Raw genomic sequence first — 23,909 nt, forward strand, 5'->3', positions numbered from 1 at the left:
GGGGACATTGTGCTGGTTGCCATGTTGTATAGGTGACTTCCAAGTCAGCCATATTGCATGGGGGACATTGTGCTGGTTGTGTTGTATAGGTGACTTCCAAGTCAGCCATATTTCATGGGGGACATTGTGCTGGTTGTCTTGTATAGGTGACTTCCAAGTCAGCCGTGTTGCATGGGGGACATTGTGCTGGTGGCCATGTTCTCTAGGTGACTTCCAAGTCAGCCATATTGCATGGGGGACATTGTGCTGGTTGCCATGTTGTATAGGTGACTTCCAAGTCAGCCATATTGCTTGGGGGACATTGTGCTGGTTGCCATGTTCTATAGGTGACTTCCAAGTGAGCCATATTGCTTGGGGGACATTGTGCTGGTTGCCATGTTGTATAGGTGACTTCCAAGTCAGCCATAATGCATGGGGGACATTGTGCTGGTGGCCATGTTCTATAGGTGACTTCCAAGTCAGCCACATTGCATGGGGGACATTGTGCTGGTTTCTTGGATAGGTGACTTCCAAGTCAGCCATATTGCATGGGGGACATTGTGCTGGTTGCCATGTTGTATAGGTGACTTCCAAGTCAGCCATATTGCATGGGGGACATTGTGCTGGTTGCCATGTTGTATAGGTGACTTCCAAGTCAGCCATATTGCATGGGGGACATTGTGCTAAATGCCATGTTGTATAGGTGACTTCCAAGTGAGCCATATTGCATGGGGGACATTGTGCTGGTTGTATTGTATAGGTGACTTCCAAGTCAGCCATATTGCATGGGGGACATTGTGCTGGTTGTATTGTATAGGTGACTTCCAAGTGAGCCATATTGCTTGGGGGACATTGTGCTGGTGGCCATGTTCTATAGGTGACTTCCAAGTCAGCCATATTGCATGGGGGACATTGTGCTGGTTGCCATGTCCTATAGGTGACTTCCAAGTCAGCCATATTGCATGGGGGACATTGTGCTGGTTGCCATGTTGTATAGGTGACTTCCAAGTGAGCCATATTGCTTGGGGGACATTGTGCTGGTTGTGTTGTATAGGTGACTTCCAAGTCAGCCATATTGCATGGGGGACATTGTGCTGGTTGTCTTGTATAGGTGACTTCCAAGTCAGCCGTGTTGCATGGGGGACATTGTGCTGGTTGTATTGTATAGGTGACTTCCAAGTTAGCCATATTGCATGGGGGACATTGTGCTGGTGGCCATGTTGTAAAGGTGACTTCCAAGTCAGCCATATTGCATGGGGGACATTGTGCTGGTTGCCATGTTGTATAGGTGACTTCCAAGTCAGCCATATTGCATGGGGGACATTGTACTGGTTGCCATGTTGTATAGGTGATTTCCAAGTCAGCCATATTGCATGGGGGAAATTGTGCTGGTTGTCTTGTATAGGTGACTTCCAAGTCAGCCATATTGCATGGGGGACATTGTGCTGGTTGTATTGTATAGGTGACTTCCAAGTCAGCCATATTGCATGGGGGACATTGTGCTGGTTGTATTGTATAGGTGACTTCCAAGTGAGCCATATTGCTTGGGGGACATTGTGCTGGTGGCCATGTTGTATAGGTGACTTCCAAGTCAGCCATATTGCTTGGGGGACATTGTGCTGGTTGCCATGTTCTATAGGTGACTTCCAAGTCAGCCATATTGCATGGGGGACATTGTGCTGGTTGTGTTGTATAGGTGACTTCCAAGTCAGCCATATTGCATGGGGGACATTGTGCTGGTTGTGTTGTATAGGTGACTTCCAAGTCAGCCATATTTCATGGGGGACATTGTGCTGGTTGTATTGCATAGGTGACTTCCAAGTCAGCCATATTGCATGGGGGACATTGTGCTGGTTGCCATGTTGTATAGGTGACTTCCAAGTCAGCCATATTGCATGGGGGACATTGTGCTGGTGGCCATGTTCTATAGGTGACTTCCAAGTCAGCCATATTGCATGGGGGACATTGTGCTGGTTGTCTTGTATAGGTGACTTTCAAGTCAGCCATATTGCATGGGGGACATTGTGCTGGTTGTGTTGTATAGGTGACTTACAAATCAGCCATATTGCATGGGGGACATTGTGCTGGTTGTATTGTATAGGTGACTTCCAAGTCAGCCATATTGCATGGGGGACATTGTGCTGGTTGTCTTGTATAGGTGACTTCCAAGTCAGCCGTGTTGCATGGGGGACATTGTGCTGGTGGCCATGTTCTATAGGTGACTTCCAAGTCAGCCATATTGCATGGGGGACATTGTGCTGGTTGCCATGTTGTATAGGTGACTTCCAAGTCAGCCATATTGCATGGGGGACATTGTGCTGGAGGCCATGTTCTATAGGTGACTTCCAAGTCAGCCATATTGCATGGGGACATTGTGCTGGTTGTCTTGTATAGGTGACTTCCAAGTCAGCCATATTGCATGGGGGACATTGTGCTGGTTGCCATGTTGTATAGGTGACTTCCAAGTCAGCCATATTGCATGGGGGACATTGTGCTGGTTGCCATGTTGTATAGGTGACTTCCAAGTCAGCCATATTGCATGGGGGACATTGTGCTGGTTGTGTTGTATAGGTGACTTCCAAGTCAGCCATATTGCTTGGGGGACATTGTGCTGGTTGCCATGTTCTATAGGTGACTTCCAAGTGAGCCATATTGCTTGGGGGACATTGTGCTGGTTGCCATGTTGTATAGGTGACTTCCAAGTCAGCCATAATGCATGGGGGACATTGTGCTGGTGGCCATGTTCTATAGGTGACTTCCAAGTCAGCCACATTGCATGGGGGACATTGTGCTGGTTTCTTGGATAGGTGACTTCCAAGTCAGCCATATTGCATGGGGGACATTGTGCTGGTTGCCATGTTGTATAGGTGACTTCCAAGTCAGCCATATTGCATGGGGGACATTGTGCTGGTTGTATTGTATAGGTGACTTCCAAGTCAGCCATATTGCATGGGGGACATTGTGCTGGTTGTCTTGTATAGGTGACTTCCAAGTCAGCCGTGTTGCATGGGGGACATTGTGCTGGTGGCCATGTTCTATAGGTGACTTCCAAGTCAGCCATATTGCATGGGGGACATTGTGCTGGTTGCCATGTTGTATAGGTGACTTCCAAGTCAGCCATATTGCATGGGGGACATTGTGCTGGAGGCCATGTTCTATAGGTGACTTCCAAGTCAGCCATATTGCATGGGGACATTGTGCTGGTTGTCTTGTATAGGTGACTTCCAAGTCAGCCATATTGCATGGGGGACATTGTGCTGGTTGCCATGTTGTATAGGTGACTTCCAAGTCAGCCATATTGCATGGGGGACATTGTGCTGGTTGCCATGTTGTATAGGTGACTTCCAAGTCAGCCATATTGCATGGGGGACATTGTGCTGGTTGTGTTGTATAGGTGACTTCCAAGTCAGCCATATTTCATGGGGGACATTGTGCTGGTTGTCTTGTATAGGTGACTTCCAAGTCAGCCGTGTTGCATGGGGGACATTGTGCTGGTGGCCATGTTCTCTAGGTGACTTCCAAGTCAGCCATATTGCATGGGGGACATTGTGCTGGTTGACATGTTGTATAGGTGACTTCCAAGTCAGCCATATTGCTTGGGGGACATTGTGCTGGTTGCCATGTTCTATAGGTGACTTCCAAGTGAGCCATATTGCTTGGGGGACATTGTGCTGGTTGCCATGTTGTATAGGTGACTTCCAAGTCAGCCATAATGCATGGGGGACATTGTGCTGGTGGCCATGTTCTATAGGTGACTTCCAAGTCAGCCACATTGCATGGGGGACATTGTGCTGGTTTCTTGGATAGGTGACTTCCAAGTCAGCCATATTGCATGGGGGACATTGTGCTGGTTGCCATGTTGTATAGGTGACTTCCAAGTCAGCCATATTGCATGGGGGACATTGTGCTGGTTGCCATGTTGTATAGGTGACTTCCAAGTCAGCCATATTGCATGGGGGACATTGTGCTAAATGCCATGTTGTATAGGTGACTTCCAAGTGAGCCATATTGCATGGGGGACATTGTGCTGGTTGTATTGTATAGGTGACTTCCAAGTCAGCCATATTGCATGGGGGACATTGTGCTGGTTGTATTGTATAGGTGACTTCCAAGTGAGCCATATTGCTTGGGGGACATTGTGCTGGTGGCCATGTTCTATAGGTGACTTCCAAGTCAGCCATATTGCATGGGGGACATTGTGCTGGTTGCCATGTCCTATAGGTGACTTCCAAGTCAGCCATATTGCATGGGGGACATTGTGCTGGTTGCCATGTTGTATAGGTGACTTCCAAGTGAGCCATATTGCTTGGGGGACATTGTGCTGGTTGTGTTGTATAGGTGACTTCCAAGTCAGCCATATTGCATGGGGGACATTGTGCTGGTTGTCTTGTATAGGTGACTTCCAAGTCAGCCGTGTTGCATGGGGGACATTGTGCTGGTTGTATTGTATAGGTGACTTCCAAGTTAGCCATATTGCATGGGGGACATTGTGCTGGTGGCCATGTTGTAAAGGTGACTTCCAAGTCAGCCATATTGCATGGGGGACATTGTGCTGGTTGCCATGTTGTATAGGTGACTTCCAAGTCAGCCATATTGCATGGGGGACATTGTACTGGTTGCCATGTTGTATAGGTGATTTCCAAGTCAGCCATATTGCATGGGGGAAATTGTGCTGGTTGTCTTGTATAGGTGACTTCCAAGTCAGCCATATTGCATGGGGGACATTGTGCTGGTTGTATTGTATAGGTGACTTCCAAGTCAGCCATATTGCATGGGGGACATTGTGCTGGTTGTATTGTATAGGTGACTTCCAAGTGAGCCATATTGCTTGGGGGACATTGTGCTGGTGGCCATGTTGTATAGGTGACTTCCAAGTCAGCCATATTGCTTGGGGGACATTGTGCTGGTTGCCATGTTCTATAGGTGACTTCCAAGTCAGCCATATTGCATGGGGGACATTGTGCTGGTTGTGTTGTATAGGTGACTTCCAAGTCAGCCATATTGCATGGGGGACATTGTGCTGGTTGTGTTGTATAGGTGACTTCCAAGTCAGCCATATTTCATGGGGGACATTGTGCTGGTTGTATTGCATAGGTGACTTCCAAGTCAGCCATATTGCATGGGGGACATTGTGCTGGTTGCCATGTTGTATAGGTGACTTCCAAGTCAGCCATATTGCATGGGGGACATTGTGCTGGTGGCCATGTTCTATAGGTGACTTCCAAGTCAGCCATATTGCATGGGGGACATTGTGCTGGTTGTCTTGTATAGGTGACTTTCAAGTCAGCCATATTGCATGGGGGACATTGTGCTGGTTGTGTTGTATAGGTGACTTACAAATCAGCCATATTGCATGGGGGACATTGTGCTGGTTGTATTGTATAGGTGACTTCCAAGTCAGCCATATTGCATGGGGGACATTGTGCTGGTTGTCTTGTATAGGTGACTTCCAAGTCAGCCGTGTTGCATGGGGGACATTGTGCTGGTGGCCATGTTCTATAGGTGACTTCCAAGTCAGCCATATTGCATGGGGGACATTGTGCTGGTTGCCATGTTGTATAGGTGACTTCCAAGTCAGCCATATTGCATGGGGGACATTGTGCTGGAGGCCATGTTCTATAGGTGACTTCCAAGTCAGCCATATTGCATGGGGACATTGTGCTGGTTGTCTTGTATAGGTGACTTCCAAGTCAGCCATATTGCATGGGGGACATTGTGCTGGTTGCCATGTTGTATAGGTGACTTCCAAGTCAGCCATATTGCATGGGGGACATTGTGCTGGTTGCCATGTTGTATAGGTGACTTCCAAGTCAGCCATATTGCATGGGGGACATTGTGCTGGTTGTGTTGTATAGGTGACTTCCAAGTCAGCCATATTGCATGGGGGACATTGTGCTGGTTGTATTGTATAGGTGAGTTCCAAGTCAGCCATATTGCATGGGGGACATTGTGCTGGTTGTATTGTATAGGTGACTTCCAAGTGAGCCATATTGCTTGGGGGACATTGTGCTGGTGGCCATGTTGTATAGGTGACTTCCAAGTCAGCCATATTGCTTGGGGGACATTGTGCTGGTTGCCATGTTCTATAGGTGACTTCCAAGTCAGCCATATTGCATGGGGGACATTGTGCTGGTTGTGTTGTATAGGTGACTTCCAAGTCAGCCATATTGCATGGGGGACATTGTGCTGGTTGTGTTGTATAGGTGACTTCCAAGTCAGCCATATTGCATGGGGGACATTGTGCTGGTTGTATTGCATAGGTGACTTCCAAGTCAGCCATATTGCATGGGGGACATTGTGCTGGTTGCCATGTTGTATAGGTGACTTCCAAGTCAGCCATATTGCATTGGGGACATTGTGCTGGTGGCCATGTTCTATAGGTGACTTCCAAGTCAGCCATATTGCATTTGGGACATTGTGCTGGTTGTCTTGTATAGGTGACTTCCAAGTCAGCCATATTGCATGGGGGACATTGTGCTGGTTGTGTTGTATAGGTGACTTCCAAATCAGCCATATTGCATGGGGGACATTGTGCTGGTTGTATTGTATAGGTGACTTCCAAGTCAGCCATATTGCATGGGGGACATTGTGCTGGTTGTCTTGTATAGGTGACTTCCAAGTCAGCCATAATGCTTGGGGGACATTGTGCTGGTTGTATTGTATAGGTGACTTCCAAGTCAGCCATATTGCATGGGGGACATTGTGCTGGTTGCCATGTTGTATAGGTGACTTCCAAGTCAGCCATATTGCATGGGGGACATTGTGCTGGTGACCATGTTCTATAGGTGACTTCCAAGTCAGCCATATTGCATTTGGGACATTGTGCTGGTTGTCTTGTATAGGTGACTTCGAAGTCAGCCATATTGCTTGGGGGACATTGTGCTGGTTGCCATGTCCTATAGGTGACTTCCAAGTCAGCCATATTGCATGGGGGACATTGTGCTGGTTGTCTTGTATAGGTGACTTCCAAGTCAGCCATATTGCATGGGGGACATTGTGCTGGTTGCCATGTTGTATAGGTGACTTCCAAGTCAGCCATATTGCATGGGGGACATTGTGCTGATTGCCATGTTGTATAGGTGACTTCCAAGTGAGCCATATTGCTTGGGGGACATTGTGCTGGTTGTGTTGTATAGGTGACTTCCAAGTCAGCCATATTGCATGGGGGACATTGTGCTGGTTGTGTTGTATAGGTGACTTCCAAGTCAGCCATATTGCATGGGGGACATTGTGCTGGTTGTATTGTATAGGTGACTTCCAAGTGAGCCATATTGCTTGGGGGACATTGTGCTGGTGGCCATGTTGTATAGGTGACTTCCAAGTCAGCCATATTGCTTGGGGGACATTGTGCTGGTTGCCATGTTCTATAGGTGACTTCCAAGTCAGCCATATTGCATGGGGACATTGTGCTGGTTGTCTTGTATAGGTGACTTCCAAGTCAGCCATATTGCATGGGGGACATTGTGCTGGTTGCCATGTTGTATAGGTGACTTCCAAGTCAGCCATATTGCATGGGGGACATTGTGCTGGTTGCCATGTTGTATAGGTGACTTCCAAGTCAGCCATATTGCATGGGGGACATTGTGCTGGTTGTGTTGTATAGGTGACTTCCAAGTCAGCCATATTGCATGGGGGACATTGTGCTGGTTGTATTGTATAGGTGAGTTCCAAGTCAGCCATATTGCATGGGGGACATTGTGCTGGTTGTATTGTATAGGTGACTTCCAAGTGAGCCATATTGCTTGGGGGACATTGTGCTGGTGGCCATGTTGTATAGGTGACTTCCAAGTCAGCCATATTGCTTGGGGGACATTGTGCTGGTTGCCATGTTCTATAGGTGACTTCCAAGTCAGCCATATTGCATGGGGGACATTGTGCTGGTTGTGTTGTATAGGTGACTTCCAAGTCAGCCATATTGCATGGGGGACATTGTGCTGGTTGTGTTGTATAGGTGACTTCCAAGTCAGCCATATTGCATGGGGGACATTGTGCTGGTTGTATTGCATAGGTGACTTCCAAGTCAGCCATATTGCATGGGGGACATTGTGCTGGTTGCCATGTTGTATAGGTGACTTCCAAGTCAGCCATATTGCATTGGGGACATTGTGCTGGTGGCCATGTTCTATAGGTGACTTCCAAGTCAGCCATATTGCATTTGGGACATTGTGCTGGTTGTCTTGTATAGGTGACTTCCAAGTCAGCCATATTGCATGGGGGACATTGTGCTGGTTGTGTTGTATAGGTGACTTCCAAATCAGCCATATTGCATGGGGGACATTGTGCTGGTTGTATTGTATAGGTGACTTCCAAGTCAGCCATATTGCATGGGGGACATTGTGCTGGTTGTCTTGTATAGGTGACTTCCAAGTCAGCCATAATGCTTGGGGGACATTGTGCTGGTTGTATTGTATAGGTGACTTCCAAGTCAGCCATATTGCATGGGGGACATTGTGCTGGTTGCCATGTTGTATAGGTGACTTCCAAGTCAGCCATATTGCATGGGGGACATTGTGCTGGTGACCATGTTCTATAGGTGACTTCCAAGTCAGCCATATTGCATTTGGGACATTGTGCTGGTTGTCTTGTATAGGTGACTTCGAAGTCAGCCATATTGCTTGGGGGACATTGTGCTGGTTGCCATGTCCTATAGGTGACTTCCAAGTCAGCCATATTGCATGGGGGACATTGTGCTGGTTGTCTTGTATAGGTGACTTCCAAGTCAGCCATATTGCATGGGGGACATTGTGCTGGTTGCCATGTTGTATAGGTGACTTCCAAGTCAGCCATATTGCATGGGGGACATTGTGCTGATTGCCATGTTGTATAGGTGACTTCCAAGTGAGCCATATTGCTTGGGGGACATTGTGCTGGTTGTGTTGTATAGGTGACTTCCAAGTCAGCCATATTGCATGGGGGACATTGTGCTGGTTGTGTTGTATAGGTGACTTCCAAGTCAGCCATATTGCATGGGGGACATTGTGCTGGTTGTATTGTATAGGTGACTTCCAAGTGAGCCATATTGCTTGGGGGACATTGTGCTGGTGGCCATGTTGTATAGGTGACTTCCAAGTCAGCCATATTGCTTGGGGGACATTGTGCTGGTTGCCATGTTCTATAGGTGACTTCCAAGTCAGCCATATTGCATGGGGGACATTGTGCTGGTTGTGTTGTATAGGTGACTTCCAAGTCAGCCATATTGCATGGGGGACATTGTGCTGGTTGTGTTGTATAGGTGACTTCCAAGTCAGCCATATTTCATGGGGGACATTGTGCTGGTTGTATTGCATAGGTGACTTCCAAGTCAGCCATATTGCATGGGGGACATTGTGCTGGTTGCCATGTTGTATAGGTGACTTCCAATTCAGCCATATTGCATGGGGGACATTGTGCTGGTGGCCATGTTCTATAGGTGACTTCCAAGTCAGCCATATTGCATGGGGGACATTGTGCTGGTTGTCTTGTATAGGTGACTTTCAAGTCAGCCATATTGCATGGGGGACATTGTGCTGGTTGCCATGTTGTATAGGTGACTTCCAAGTCAGGCATATTGCATGGGGGACATGGTGCTGGTTGCCATGTTGTATAGGTGACTTCCAAGTGAGCCATATTGCTTGGGGGACATTGTGCTGGTTGTGTTGTATAGGTGACTTCCAAGTCAGCCATATTGCATGGGGGACATTGTGCTGGTTGCCATGTTGTATAGGTGACTTCCAAGTCAGGCATATTGCATGGGGGACATGGTGCTGGTTGCCATGTTGTATAGGTGACTTCCAAGTGAGCCATATTGCTTGGGGGACATTGTGCTGGTTGTGTTGTATAGGTGACTTCCAAGTCAGCCATATTGCATGGGGGACATTGTGCTGGTTGTCTTGTATAGGTGACTTCCAAGTCAGCCATATTGCATGGGGGACATTGTGCTGGTTGTGTTGTATAGGTGACTTCCAAATCAGCCATATTGCATGAGGGACATTGTGCTGGTTGTATTGTATAGGTGACTTCCAAGTCAGCCATATTGCATGGGGGACATTGTGCTTGTTGTATTGTATAGGTGACTTCCAAGTCAGCCATATTGCATGGGGGACATTGTGCTGGTGGCCATGTCGTATAGGTGACTTCCAAGTCAGCCATATTGCATGGGGGACATTGTGCTGGTTGTCTTGTATAGGTGACTTCCAAGTCAGCCATATTGCTTGGGGGACGTTGTGCTGGTTGTATTGTATAGGTGACTTCCAAGTGAGCCATATTGCTTGGGGGACATTGTGCTGGTGGCCATGTTCTATAGGTGACTTCCAAGTCAGCCATATTGCATGGGGGACATTGTGCTGGTTGCATTGTCCTATAGGTGACTTCCAAGTCAGCCATATTGCATGGGGGACATTGTGCTGGTGGCCATGTTCTATAGGTGACTTCCAAGTCAGCCATATTGCATGGGGGACATTGTGCTGGTTGTCTTGTATAGGTGACTTCCAAGTCAGCCATATTGCATGGGGGACATTGTGCTGGTGGCCATGTTCTATAGGTGACTTCCAAGTCAGCCATATTGCTTGGGGGACATTGTGCTGGTTGTATTGTATAGGTGACTTCCAAGTCAGCCATATTGCATGGGGGACATTGTGCTGGTTGCCATGTTGTATAGGTGACTTCCAAGTCAGCCATATTGCATGGGGGACATTGTGCTGGTTGTCTTGTATAGGTGACTTCCAAGTCAGCCATATTGCATGGGGGACATTGTGCTGCTTGCCATGTTGTATAGGTGACTTCCAAGTCAGGCATATTGCATGGGGGACATTGTGCTGGTTGCCATGTTGTATAGGTGACTTCCAAGTGAGCCATATTGCTTGGGGGACATTGTGCTGGTTGTGTTGTATAGGTGTCTTCCAAGTCAGCCATATTGCATGGGGGACATTGTGCTGGTTGTCTTGTATAGGTGACTTCCAAGTCAGTCGTGTTGCATGGGGGACATTGTGCTGGTGGCCATGTTCTATAGGTGACTTCCAAGTCAACCATTTTGCATGGGGGACATTGTGCTGGTTGCCATGTTGTATAGGTGACTTCCAAGTGAGCCATATTTCTTGGGGGACATTGTGCTGGTTGCCATGTTGTATAGGTGACTTCCAAGTCAGCCATATTGCATGGGGGACATTGTGCTGGTGGCCATATTCTATAGGTGACTTCCAAGTCAGCCATATTGCTTGGAGGACATTGTGCTGGTTGTCTTGTATAGGTGACTTCCAAGTCAGCCATATTGCATGGGGGACATTGTGCTGGTTGTCTTGTATAGGTGACTTCCAAGTCAGCCATATTGCTTGGCGGACATTGTGCTGGTTGTCTTGTATAGGTGACTTCCAAGTCAGCCATATTACATGGGGGAAATTGTGCTGGTTGCCATGTTGTATAGGTGACTTCCAAGTCAGCCATATTGCATGGGGGACATTGTGCTGGTTGCCATTTTGTATAGGTGACTTTCAAGTGAGCCATATTGCATGGGGGACATTGTGCTGGTTGTGTTGTATAGGTGACTTCCAAGTCAGCCATATTGCATGGGGGACATTGTGCTGGTTGTGTTGTATAGGTGACTTCCAAGTTAGCCATATTGCATGGGGGACATTGTGCTGGTTGTATTGTATAGGTGACTTCCAAGTCAGCCATATTGCATGGGGGACATTGTGCTGGTTGTATTGTATAGGTGACTTCCAAGTGAGCCATATTGCATGGGGGACATTGTGCTGGTGGCCATGTTCTATAGGTGACTTCCAAGTCAGCCATATTGCATGGGGGACATTTGTGCTGGTTGTGTTGTTTAGGTGACTTCCAAGTCAGCCATATTGCATGGGGGACATTGTGCTGGTTGTGTTGTATAGGTGACTTCCAAGTCAGCCATATTGCATGGGGGACATTGTGCTGGTTGTATTGTATAGGTGACTTCCAAGTCAGCCATATTGCATGGGGGACATTGTGCTGGTTGTATTGTATAGGTGACTTCCAAGTCAGCCATATTGCATGGGGGACATTTTGCTGGTTGTCTTGTATAGGTGACTTCCAAGTCAGCCATATTGCTTGGGGGACATTGTGCTGGTTGCCATTTTCTATAGGTGACTTCCAATTCAGCCATATTGCATGGGGGACATTGTGCTGGTGGCCATGTTCTATAGGTGACTTCCAAGTCAGCCATATTGCATTTGGGACATTGTGCTGGTTGTATTGTATAGGTGACTTCCAAGTCAGCCATATTGCATGGGGGACATTGTGCTGGTTGTATTGTATAGGTGACTTCCAAGTGAGCCATATTGCTTGGGGGACATTGTGCTGGTGGCCATGTTCTATAGGTGACTTCCAAGTCAGCCATATTGCATGGGGGACATTGTGCTGGTTGCATTGTCCTATAGGTGACTTCCAAGTCAGCCATATTGCATGGGGGACATTGTGCTGGTGGCCATGTTCTATAGTTGACTTCCAAGTCAGCCATATTGCATGGGGGACATTGTGCTGGTTGTCTTGTATAGGTGACTTCCAAGTCAGCCATATTGCATGTGGGACATTGTGCTGGTGGCCATGTTCTATAGGTGACTTCCAAGTCAGCCATATTGCTTGGGGGACATTGTGCTGGTTGTATTGTATAGGTGACTTCCAAGTCAGCCATATTGCATGGGGGACATTGTGCTGGTTGCCATGTTGTATAGGTGACTTCCAAGTCAGGCATATTGCATGGGGGACATTGTGCTGGTTGCCATGTTGTATAGGTGACTTCCAAGTGAGCCATATTGCTTGGAGGACATTGTGCTGGTTGTGTTGTATAGGTGACTTCCAAGTCAGCCATATTGCATGGGGGACATTGTGCTGGTTGTCTTGTATAGGTGACTTCCAAGTCAGCCATATTGCATGGGGGACATTGTGCTGGTTGTGTTGTATAGGTGACTTCCAAATCAGCCATATTGCATGAGGGACATTGTGCTGGTTGTATTGTATAGGTGACTTCCAAGTCAGCCATATTGCATGGGGGACATTGTGCTTGTTGTATTGTATAGGTGACTTCCAAGTCAGCCATATTGCATGGGGGACATTGTGCTGGTGGCCATGTCGTATAGGTGACTTCCAAGTCAGCCATATTGCATGGGGGACATTGTGCTGGTTGTCTTGTATAGGTGACTTCCAAGTCAGCCATATTGCTTGGGGGACGTTGTGCTGGTTGTATTGTATAGGTGACTTCCAAGTGAGCCATATTGCTTGGGGGACATTGTGCTGGTGGCCATGTTCTATAGGTGACTTCCAAGTCAGCCATATTGCATGGGGGACATTGTGCTGGTTGCATTGTCCTATAGGTGACTTCCAAGTCAGCCATATTGCATGGGGGACATTGTGCTGGTGGCCATGTTCTATAGGTGACTTCCAAGTCAGCCATATTGCATGGGGGACATTGTGCTGGTTGTCTTGTATAGGTGACTTCCAAGTCAGCCATATTGCATGGGGGACATTGTGCTGGTGGCCATGTTCTATAGGTGACTTCCAAGTCAGCCATATTGCTTGGGGGACATTGTGCTGGTTGTATTGTATAGGTGACTTCCAAGTCAGCCATATTGCATGGGGGACATTGTGCTGGTTGCCATGTTGTATAGGTGACTTCCAAGTCAGCCATATTGCATGGGGGACATTGTGCTGGTTGTCTTGTATAGGTGACTTCCAAGTCAGCCATATTGCATGGGGGACATTGTGCTGCTTGCCATGTTGTATAGGTGACTTCCAAGTCAGGCATATTGCATGGGGGACATTGTGCTGGTTGCCATGTTGTATAGGTGACTTCCAAGTGAGCCATATTGCTTGGGGGACATTGTGCTGGTTGTGTTGTATAGGTGTCTTCCAAGTCAGCCATATTGCATGGGGGACATTGTGCTGGTTGTCTTGTATAGGTGACTTCCAAGTCAGTCGTGTTGCATGGGGGACATTGTGCTGGTGGCCATGTTCTATAGGTGACTTCCAAGTCAACCATATTGCATGGGGGACATTGTGCTGGTTGCCATGTTGTATAGGTGACTTCCAAGTGAGCCATATTGCTTGGGGGACATTGTGCTGGTTGCCATGTTGTATAGGTGACTTCCAAGTCAGCCATATTGCATGGGGGACATTGTGCTGGTGGCCATATTCTATAGGTGACTTCCAAGTCAGCCAAATTGCTTGGAGGACATTGTGCTGGTTGTCTTGTATAGGTGACTTCCAAGTCAGCCATATTGCATGGGGGACATTGTGCTGGTTGTCTTATATAGGTGACTTCCAAGTCAGCCATATTGCTTGGCGGACATTGTGCTGGTTGTCTTGTATAGGTGACTTCCAAGTCAGCCATATTACATGGGGGAAATTGTGCTGGTTGCCATGTTGTATAGGTGACTTCCAAGTCAGCCATATTGCATGGGGGACATTGTGCTGGTTGCCATTTTGTATAGGTGACTTTCAAGTGAGCCATATTGCATGGGGGACATTGTGCTGGTTGTGTTGTATAGGTGACTTCCAAGTCAGCCATATTGCATGGGGGACATTGTGCTGGTTGTGTTGTATAGGTGACTTCCAAGTTAGCCATATTGCATGGGGGACATTGTGCTGGTTGTATTGTATAGGTGACTTCCAAGTCAGCCATATTGCATGGGGGACATTGTGCTGGTTGTCTTGTATAGGTGACTTCCAAGTTAGCCATATTGCTTGGGGGACGTTGTGCTGGTTGTATTGTATAGGTGACTTCCAAGTGAGCCATATTGCTTGGGGGACATTGTGCTGGTGGCCATGTTCTATAGGTGACTTCCAAGTCAGCCATATTGCATGGGGGACATTGTGCTGGTTGCATTGTCCTATAGGTGACTTCCAAGTCAGCCATATTGCATGGGGGACATTGTGCTGGTGGCCATGTTCTATAGGTGACTTCCAAGTCAGCCATATTGCATGGGGGACATTGTGCTGGTTGTCTTGTATAGGTGACTTCCAAGTCAGCCATATTGCATGGGGGACATTGTGCTGGTGGCCATGTTCTATAGGTGACTTCCAAGTCAGCCATATTGCTTGGGGGACATTGTGCTGGTTGTATTGTATAGGTGACTTCCAAGTCAGCCATATTGCATGGGGGACATTGTGCTGGTTGCCATGTTGTATAGGTGACTTCCAAGTCAGCCATATTGCATGGGGGACATTGTGCTGGTTGTCTTGTATAGGTGACTTCCAAGTCAGCCATATTGCATGGGGGACATTGTGCTGCTTGCCATGTTGTATAGGTGACTTCCAAGTCAGGCATATTGCATGGGGGACATTGTGCTGGTTGCCATGTTGTATAGGTGACTTCCAAGTGAGCCATATTGCTTGGGGGACATTGTGCTGGTTGTGTTGTATAGGTGTCTTCCAAGTCAGCCATATTGCATGGGGGACATTGTGCTGGTTGTCTTGTATAGGTGACTTCCAAGTCAGTCGTGTTGCATGGGGGACATTGTGCTGGTGGCCATGTTCTATAGGTGACTTCCAAGTCAACCATATTGCATGGGGGACATTGTGCTGGTTGCCATGTTGTATAGGTGACTTCCAAGTGAGCCATATTGCTTGGGGGACATTGTGCTGGTTGCCATGTTGTATAGGTGACTTCCAAGTCAGCCATATTGCATGGGGGACATTGTGCTGGTGGCCATATTCTATAGGTGACTTCCAAGTCAGCCATATTGCTTGGAGGACATTGTGCTGGTTGTCTTGTATAGGTGACTTCCAAGTCAGCCATATTGCATGGGGGACATTGTGCTGGTTGTCTTGTATAGGTGACTTCCAAGTCAGCCATATTGCTTGGCGGACATTGTGCTGGTTGTCTTGTATAGGTGACTTCCAAGTCAGCCATATTACATGGGGGAAATTGTGCTGGTTGCCATGTTGTATAGGTGACTTCCAAGTCAGCCATATTGCATGGGGGACATTGTGCTGGTTGCCATTTTGTATAGGTGACTTTCAAGTGAGCCATATTGCATGGGGGACATTGTGCTGGTTGTGTTGTATAGGTGACTTCCAAGTCAGCCATATTGCATGGGGGACATTGTGCTGGTTGTGTTGTATAGGTGACTTCCAAGTTAGCCATATTGCATGGGGGACATTGTGCTGGTTGTATTGTATAGGTGACTTCCAAGTCAGCCATATTGCATGGGGGACATTGTGCTGGTTGTATTGTATAGGTGACTTCCAAGTGAGCCATATTGCATGGGGGACATTGTGCTGGTGGCCATGTTCTATAGGTGACTTCCAAGTCAGCCATATTGCATGGGGGACATTTGTGCTGGTTGTGTTGTTTAGGTGACTTCCAAGTCAGCCATATTGCATGGGGGACATTGTGCTGGTTGTGTTGTATAGGTGACTTCCAAGTCAGCCATATTGCATGGGGGACATTGTGCTGGTTGTATTGTATAGGTGACTTCCAAGTCAGCCATATTGCATGGGGGACATTGTGCTGGTTGTATTGTATAGGTGACTTCCAAGTCAGCCATATTGCATGGGGGACATTTAGCTGGTTGTCTTGTATAGGTGACTTCCAAGTCAGCCATATTGCTTGGGGGACATTGTGCTGGTTGCCATTTTCTATAGGTGACTTCCAATTCAGCCATATTGCATGGGGGACATTGTGCTGGATGTATTTTATAGGTGACTTCCAAGTCAGCCATATTGCATGGGGGACATTGTGCTGGTTGTATGTATAGGTGACTTCCAAGTCAGCCATATTGCATGGGGGACATTGTGCTGGTTGTCTTGTATAGGTGACTTCCAAGTCAGCCATATTGCTTGGGGGACATTGTGCTGGTTGCCATGTTCTATAGGTGACTTCCAAGTCAGCCATATTGCTTGGGGGACATTGTGCTGGTGGCCATGTTCTATAGGTGACTTCCAAGTCAGCCATATTGCTTGGGGGACATTGTGCTGGTTGCCATGTTGTATAGGTGACTTCCAAGTCAGCCATATTGCATGGGGGACATTGTGCTGGTGGCCATGTTCTATAGGTGACTTCCAAGTCAGCCATATTGCATGGGGGACATTGTGCTGGTTGTCTTGTATAGGTGACTTCCAAGTCAGCCATATTGCATGGGGGACATTGTGCTGGTGGCCATGTTCTATAGGTGACTTCCAAGTCAGCCATATTGCTTGGGGGACATTGCGCTGGTTGCCATGTTGTATAGGTGACTTCCAAGTGAGCCATATTGCTTGGGGGACATTGTGCTGGTTGTGTTGTATAGGTGACTTCCAAGTCAGCCATATTGCATGGGGGACATTGTGCTGGTCGTCTTGTATAGGTGACTTCCAAGTCAGCCGTGTTGCATCGGGGACATTGTGCTGGTTGCCATGTTCTATAGGTGACTTCCAAGTCAGCCATATTGCTTGGGGGACATTGTGCTGGTTGCCATGTTGTATAGGTGACTTCCAAGTCAGCCATATTGCTTGGAGGACATTGTGCTGGTTGCATGTTGTATAGGTGACTTCCAAGTCAGCCATATTGCATGGGGGACATTGTGCTGGTGGCCATGTTCTATAGGTGACTTCCAAGTCAGCCATATTGCATGGGGGACATTGTGCTGGTTGTCTTGTATAGGTGACTTCCAAGTCAGCCATATTGCATGGGGGAAATTGTGCTGGTTGTGTTGTATAGGTGACTTCCAAATCAGCCATATTGCATGGGGGACATTGTGCTGGTTGTATTGTATAGGTGACTTCCAAGTCAGCCATATTGCATGGGGGACATTGTGCTGGTGGCCATGTCCTATAGGTGACTTCCTAGTGAGCCATATTGCATGGGGGACATTGTGCTGGTTGTCTTGTATAGGTGACTTCCAAGTCAGCCATATTGCTTTCGGGACATTGTGCTGGTTGTATTGTATAGGTGACTTCCAAGTCAGCCATATTGCATGGGGGACATTGTGCTGGTTGCCATGTTGTATAGGTGACTTCCAAGTCAGCCATATTGCATGGGGGACATTGTGCTGGTGGCCATGTTCTATAGGTGACTTCCAAGTCAGCCATATTGCATGGGGGACATTGTGCTGGTTGTGTTGTATAGGTGACTTCCAAGTCAGCCATATTGCATGGGGGACATTGTGCTGGTTGTATTGTATAGGTGACTTCCAAGTCAGCCATATTGCATGGGGGACATTGTGCTGGTGGCCATGTTCTATAGGTGACTTCCAAGTCAGCCATATTGCATGGGGGACATTGTGCTGGTTGTCTTGTATAGGTGACTTCCAAGTCAGCCATATTGCATGGGGGACATTGTGCTGGTGGCCATGTTCTATAGGTGACTTCCAAGTCAGCCATATTGCTTGGGGGACATTGTGCTGGTTGCCATGTTGTATAGGTGACTTCCAAGTGAGCCATATTGCTTGGGGGACATTGTGCTGGTTGTGTTGTATAGGTGACTTCCAAGTCAGCCATATTGCATGGGGGACATTGTGCTGGTCGTCTTGTATAGGTGACTTCCAAGTCAGCCGTGTTGCATCAGGGACATTGTGCTGGTTGCCATGTTCTATAGGTGACTTCCAAGTCAGCCATATTGCTTGGGGGACATTGTGCTGGTTGCCATGTTGTATAGGTGACTTCCAAGTCAGCCATATTGCTTGGAGGACATTGTGCTGGTTGCATGTTGTATAGGTGACTTCCAAGTCAGCCATATTGCATGTGGGACATTGTGCTGGTGGCCATGTTCTATAGGTGACTTCCAAGTCAGCCATATTGCATGGGGGACATTGTGCTGGTTGTCTTGTATAGGTGACTTCCAAGTCAGCCATATTGCATGGGGGACATTGTGCTGGTTGTGTTGTATAGGTGACTTCCAAATCAGCCATATTGCATGGGGGACATTGTACTGGTTGTATTGTATAGGTGACTTCCAAGTCAGCCATATTGCATGGGGGACATTGTGCTGGTGGCCATGTCCTATAGGTGACTTCCAAGTGAGCCATATTGCATGGGGGACATTGTGCTGGTTGTCTTGTATAGGTGACTTCCAAGTCAGCCATATTGCTTTCGGGACATTGTGCTGGTTGTATTGTATAGGTGACTTCCAAGTCAGCCATATTGCATGGGGGACATTGTGCTGGTTGCCATGTTGTATAGGTGACTTCCAAGTCAGCCATATTGCATGGGGGACATTGTGCTGGTGGCCATGTTCTATAGGTGACTTCCAAGTCAGCCATATTGCATGTGGGACATTGTGCTGGTTGTGTTGTATAGGTGACTTCCAAGTCAGCCATATTGCATGGGGGACATTGTGCTGGTTGTATTGTATAGGTGACTTCCAAGTCAGCCATATTGCATGGGGGACATTGTGCTGGTTGTATTGTATAGGTAACTTCCAAGTCAGCCATATTGCATGGGGGACATTGTGCTGGTTGTCTTGTATAGGTGACATCCAAGTCAGCCATATTGCTTGGGGGACATTGTGCTGGTTGCCATTTTCTATAGGTGACTTCCAATTCAGCCATATTGCATGGGGGACATTGTGCTGGTTGTATTGTATAGGTGACTTCCAAGTCAGCCATATTGCATGGGGGACATTGTGCTGGTTGTATGTATAGGTGACTTCCAAGTCAGCCATATTGCATGGGGGACATTGTGCTGGTTGCCATGTCCTATAGGTGACTTCCAAGTCAGCCATATTGCTTGGGGGACATTGTGCTGGTTGTGTTGTATAGGTGACTTCCAAATCAGCCATATTGCATGGGGGACATTGTGCTGGTTGTATTGTATAGGTGACTTCCAAGTCAGCCATATTGCATGGGGGACATGGTGCTGGTGGCCATGTCCTATAGGTGACTTCCAAGTGAGCCATATTGCATGGGGGACATTGTGCTGGTTGTCTTGTATAGGTGACTTCCAAGTCAGCCATATTGCTTTCGGGACATTGTGCTGGTTGTTTTGTATAGGTGACTTCCAAGTCAGCCATATTGCATGGGGGACATTGTGCTGGTTGCCATGTTGTATAGGTGACTTCCAAGTCAGCCATATTGCATGGGGGACATTGTGCTGGTGGCCATGTTCTATAGGTGACTTCCAAGTCAGCCATATTGCATGGGGGACATTGTGCTGGTTGTGTTGTATAGGTGACTTCCAAGTCAGCCATATTGCATGGGGGACATTGTGCTGGTTGTATTGTATAGGTGACTTCCAAGTCAGCCATATTGCATGGGGGACATTGTGCTGGTTGTATTGTATAGGTGACTTCCAAGTCAGCCATATTGCATGGGGGACATTTTGCTGGTTGTCTTGTATAGGTGACTTCCAAGTCAGCCATATTGCTTGGTGGACATTGTGCTGGTTGCCATTTTCTATAGGTGACTTCCAATTCAGCCATATTGCATGGGGGACATTGTGCTGGTTGTATTGTATAGGTGACTTCCAAGTCAGCCATATTGCATGGGGGACATTGTGCTGGTTGTATGTATAGGTGACTTCCAAGTCAGCCATATTGCATGGGGGACATTGTGCTGGTTGCCATGTCCTATAGGTGACTTCCAAGTCAGCCATATTGCATGGGGGACATTGTGCTGGTTGTCTTGTATAGGTGACTTCCAAGTCAGCCATATTGCTTGGGGGACATTGTGCTGGTGGCCATGTTCTATAGGTGACTTCCAAGTCAGCCATATTGCATGGGGGACATTGTGCTGGTTGTATGTATAGGTGACTTCCAAGTCAGCCATATTGCATGGGGGACATTGTGCTGGTTGCCATGTCCTATAGGTGACTTCCAAGTCAGCCATATTGCATGGGGGACATTGTGCTGGTTGTCTTGTATAGGTGAATTCCAAGTCAGCCATATTGCTTGGGGGACATTGTGCTGGTTGTGTTGTATAGGTGACTTCCAAATCAGCCATATTGCATGGGGGACATTGTGCTGGTTGTATTGTATAGGTGACTTCCAAGTCAGCCATATTGCATGGGGGACATGGTGCTGGTGGCCATGTCCTATAGGTGACTTCCAAGTGAGCCATATTGCATGGGGGACATTGTGCTGGTTGTCTTGTATAGGTGACTTCCAAGTCAGCCATATTGCTTTCGGGACATTGTGCTGGTTGTTTTGTATAGGTGACTTCCAAGTCAGCCATATTGCATGGGGGACATTGTGCTGGTTGCCATGTTGTATAGGTGACTTCCAAGTCAGCCATATTGCATGGGGGACATTGTGCTGGTGGCCATGTTCTATAGGTGACTTCCAAGTCAGCCATATTGCATGGGGGACATTGTGCTGGTTGTGTTGTATAGGTGACTTCCAAGTCAGCCATATTGCATGGGGGACATTGTGCTGGTTGTATTGTATAGGTGACTTCCAAGTCAGCCATATTGCATGGGGGACATTGTGCTGGTTGTATTGTATAGGTGACTTCCAAGTCAGCCATATTGCATGGGGGACATTGTGCTGGTTGTCTTGTATAGGTGACTTCCAAGTCAGCCATATTGCTTGGTGGACATTGTGCTGGTTGCCATTTTCTATAGGTGACTTCCAATTCAGCCATATTGCATGGGGGACATTGTGCTGGTTGTATTGTATAGGTGACTTCCAAGTCAGCCATATTGCATGGGGGACATTGTGCTGGTTGTATGTATAGGTGACTTCCAAGTCAGCCATATTGCATGGGGGACATTGTGCTGGTTGCCATGTCCTATAGGTGACTTCCAAGTCAGCCATATTGCATGGGGGACATTGTGCTGGTTGTCTTGTATAGGTGACTTCCAAGTCAGCCATATTGCTTGGGGGACATTGTGCTGGTGGCCATGTTCTATAGGTGACTTCCAAGTCAGCCATATTGCTTGGGGGACATTGTGCTGGTTGCCATGTTGTAAAGGTGACTTCCAAGTCAGCCATATTGCATGGGGGACATTGTGCTGGTGGCCATGTTCTATAGGTGACATCCAAGTCAGCCATATTGCATGGGGGACATTGTGCTGGTTGTCTTGTATAGGTGACTTCCAAGTCAGCCATATTGCATGGGGGACATTGTGCTGGTGGCCATGTTCTATAGGTGACTTCCAAGTCAGCCATATTGCTTGGGGGACATTGTGCTGGTTGTATTGTATAGGTGACTTCCAAGTCAGCCATATTGCATGGGGGACATTGTGCTGGTTGCAATGTTGTATAGGTGACTTCCAAGTGAGCCATATTGCTTGGGGGACATTGTGCTGGTTGTGTTGTATAGGTGACTTCCAAGTCAGCCATATTGCATGGGGGACATTGTGCTGGTTGTCTTGTATAGGTGACTTCCAAGTCAGCCGTGTTGCATGGGGGACATTGTGCTGGTGGCCATGTTGTATAGGTGACTTCCAAGTCAGCCATATTGCTTGGGGGACATTGTGCTGGTGGCCATGTTCTATAGGTGACTTCCAAGTCAGCCATATTGCATGGGGGACATTGTGCTGGTTGCCATGTTGTATTGGTGACTTATAAGTCAGCCATATTGCATCGGGGACATTGTGCTGGTTGCCATGTCCTATAGGTGACTTCCAAGTCAGCCATATTGCATGGGGGAAATTGTGCTGGTTGTCTTGTATAGGTGACTTTTAAGTCAGCCATATTGCTTGGGGGACATTGTGCTGGTTGCCATGTTCTATAGGTGACTTCCAAGTCAGCCATATTGCTTGGGGGACATTGTGCTGGTTGCCATGTTGTATAGGTGACTTCCAAGTCAGCCATATTGCTTGGAGGACATTGTGCTGGTTGCCATGTTATATAGGTGACTTCCAAGTCAGCCATATTGCATGGGGGACATTGTGCTGGTGGCCATGTTCTATAGGTGACTTCCAAGTCAGCCATATTGCATGGGGGACATTGTGCTGGTTGTCTTGTATAGGTGACTTCCAAGTCAGCCATATTGCATGGGGGACATTGTGCTGGTTGTGTTGTATAGGTGACTTCCAAATCAGCCATATTGCATGGGGGACATTGTGCTGGTTGTATTGTATAGGTGACTTCCAAGTCAGCCATATTGCATGGGGGACATTGTGCTGGTGGCCATGTCCTATAGGTGACTTCCAAGTGAGCCATATTGCATGGGGGACATTGTGCTGGTTGTCTTGTATAGGTGACTTACAAGTCAGCCATATTGCTTTCGGGACATTGTGCTGGTTGTATTGTATAGGTGACTTCCAAGTCAGCCATATTGCATGGGGGACATTGTGCTGGTTGCCATGTTGTATAGGTGACTTCCAAGTCAGCCATATTGCATGGGGGACATTGTGCTGGTGGCAATGTTCTATAGGTGACTTCCAAGTCAGCCATATTGCATTTGGGACATTGTGCTGGTTGTCTTGTATAGGTGACTTCCAAGTCAGCCATATTGCATGGGAGACATTGTGCTGGTTGTGTTGTATAGGTGACTTCCAAGTCAGCCATATTGCATGGGGGACATTGTGCTGGTTGTATTGTATAGGTGACTTCCAAGTCAGTCATATTGCATGGGGGACATTGTGCTGGTTGTATTGTATAGGTGACTTCCAAGTCATCCATATTGCATGGGGGACATTGTGCTGGTGGCCATGTCCTATAGGTGACTTCCAAGTCAGCCATATTGCATGGGGGACATTGTCCTGGTTGTCTTGTATAGGTGACTTCCAAGTCAGCCATATTGCTTGGGGGACATTGTGCTGGTTGTATTGTATAGGTGACTTCCAAGTCAGCCATATTGCATGGGGGACATTGTGCTGGTTGCCATGTTGTATAGGTGACTTCCAAGTCAGCCATATTGCATGGGGGACATTGTGCTGGTGGCCATGTTCTATAGGTGACTTCCAAGTCAGCCATATTGCATTTGGGACATTGTGCTGGTTGTCTTGTATAGGTGACTTCCAAGTCAGCCATATTGATTGGGGGACATTGTGCTGGTTGCCATGTCCTATAGGTGACTTCCAAGTCAGCCATATTGCATGGGGAACATTGTGCTGGTTGTCTT

This window comes from Petromyzon marinus, unplaced genomic scaffold (genome assembly GCF_048934315.1).
Source record: "Petromyzon marinus isolate PM22_M1 ecotype Great Lakes invasive population unplaced genomic scaffold, UKy_Petmar_22M1.pri1.0 PM_G_Scaffold_7, whole genome shotgun sequence".
Lineage (NCBI taxonomy): Eukaryota > Metazoa > Chordata > Hyperoartia > Petromyzontiformes > Petromyzontidae > Petromyzon > Petromyzon marinus.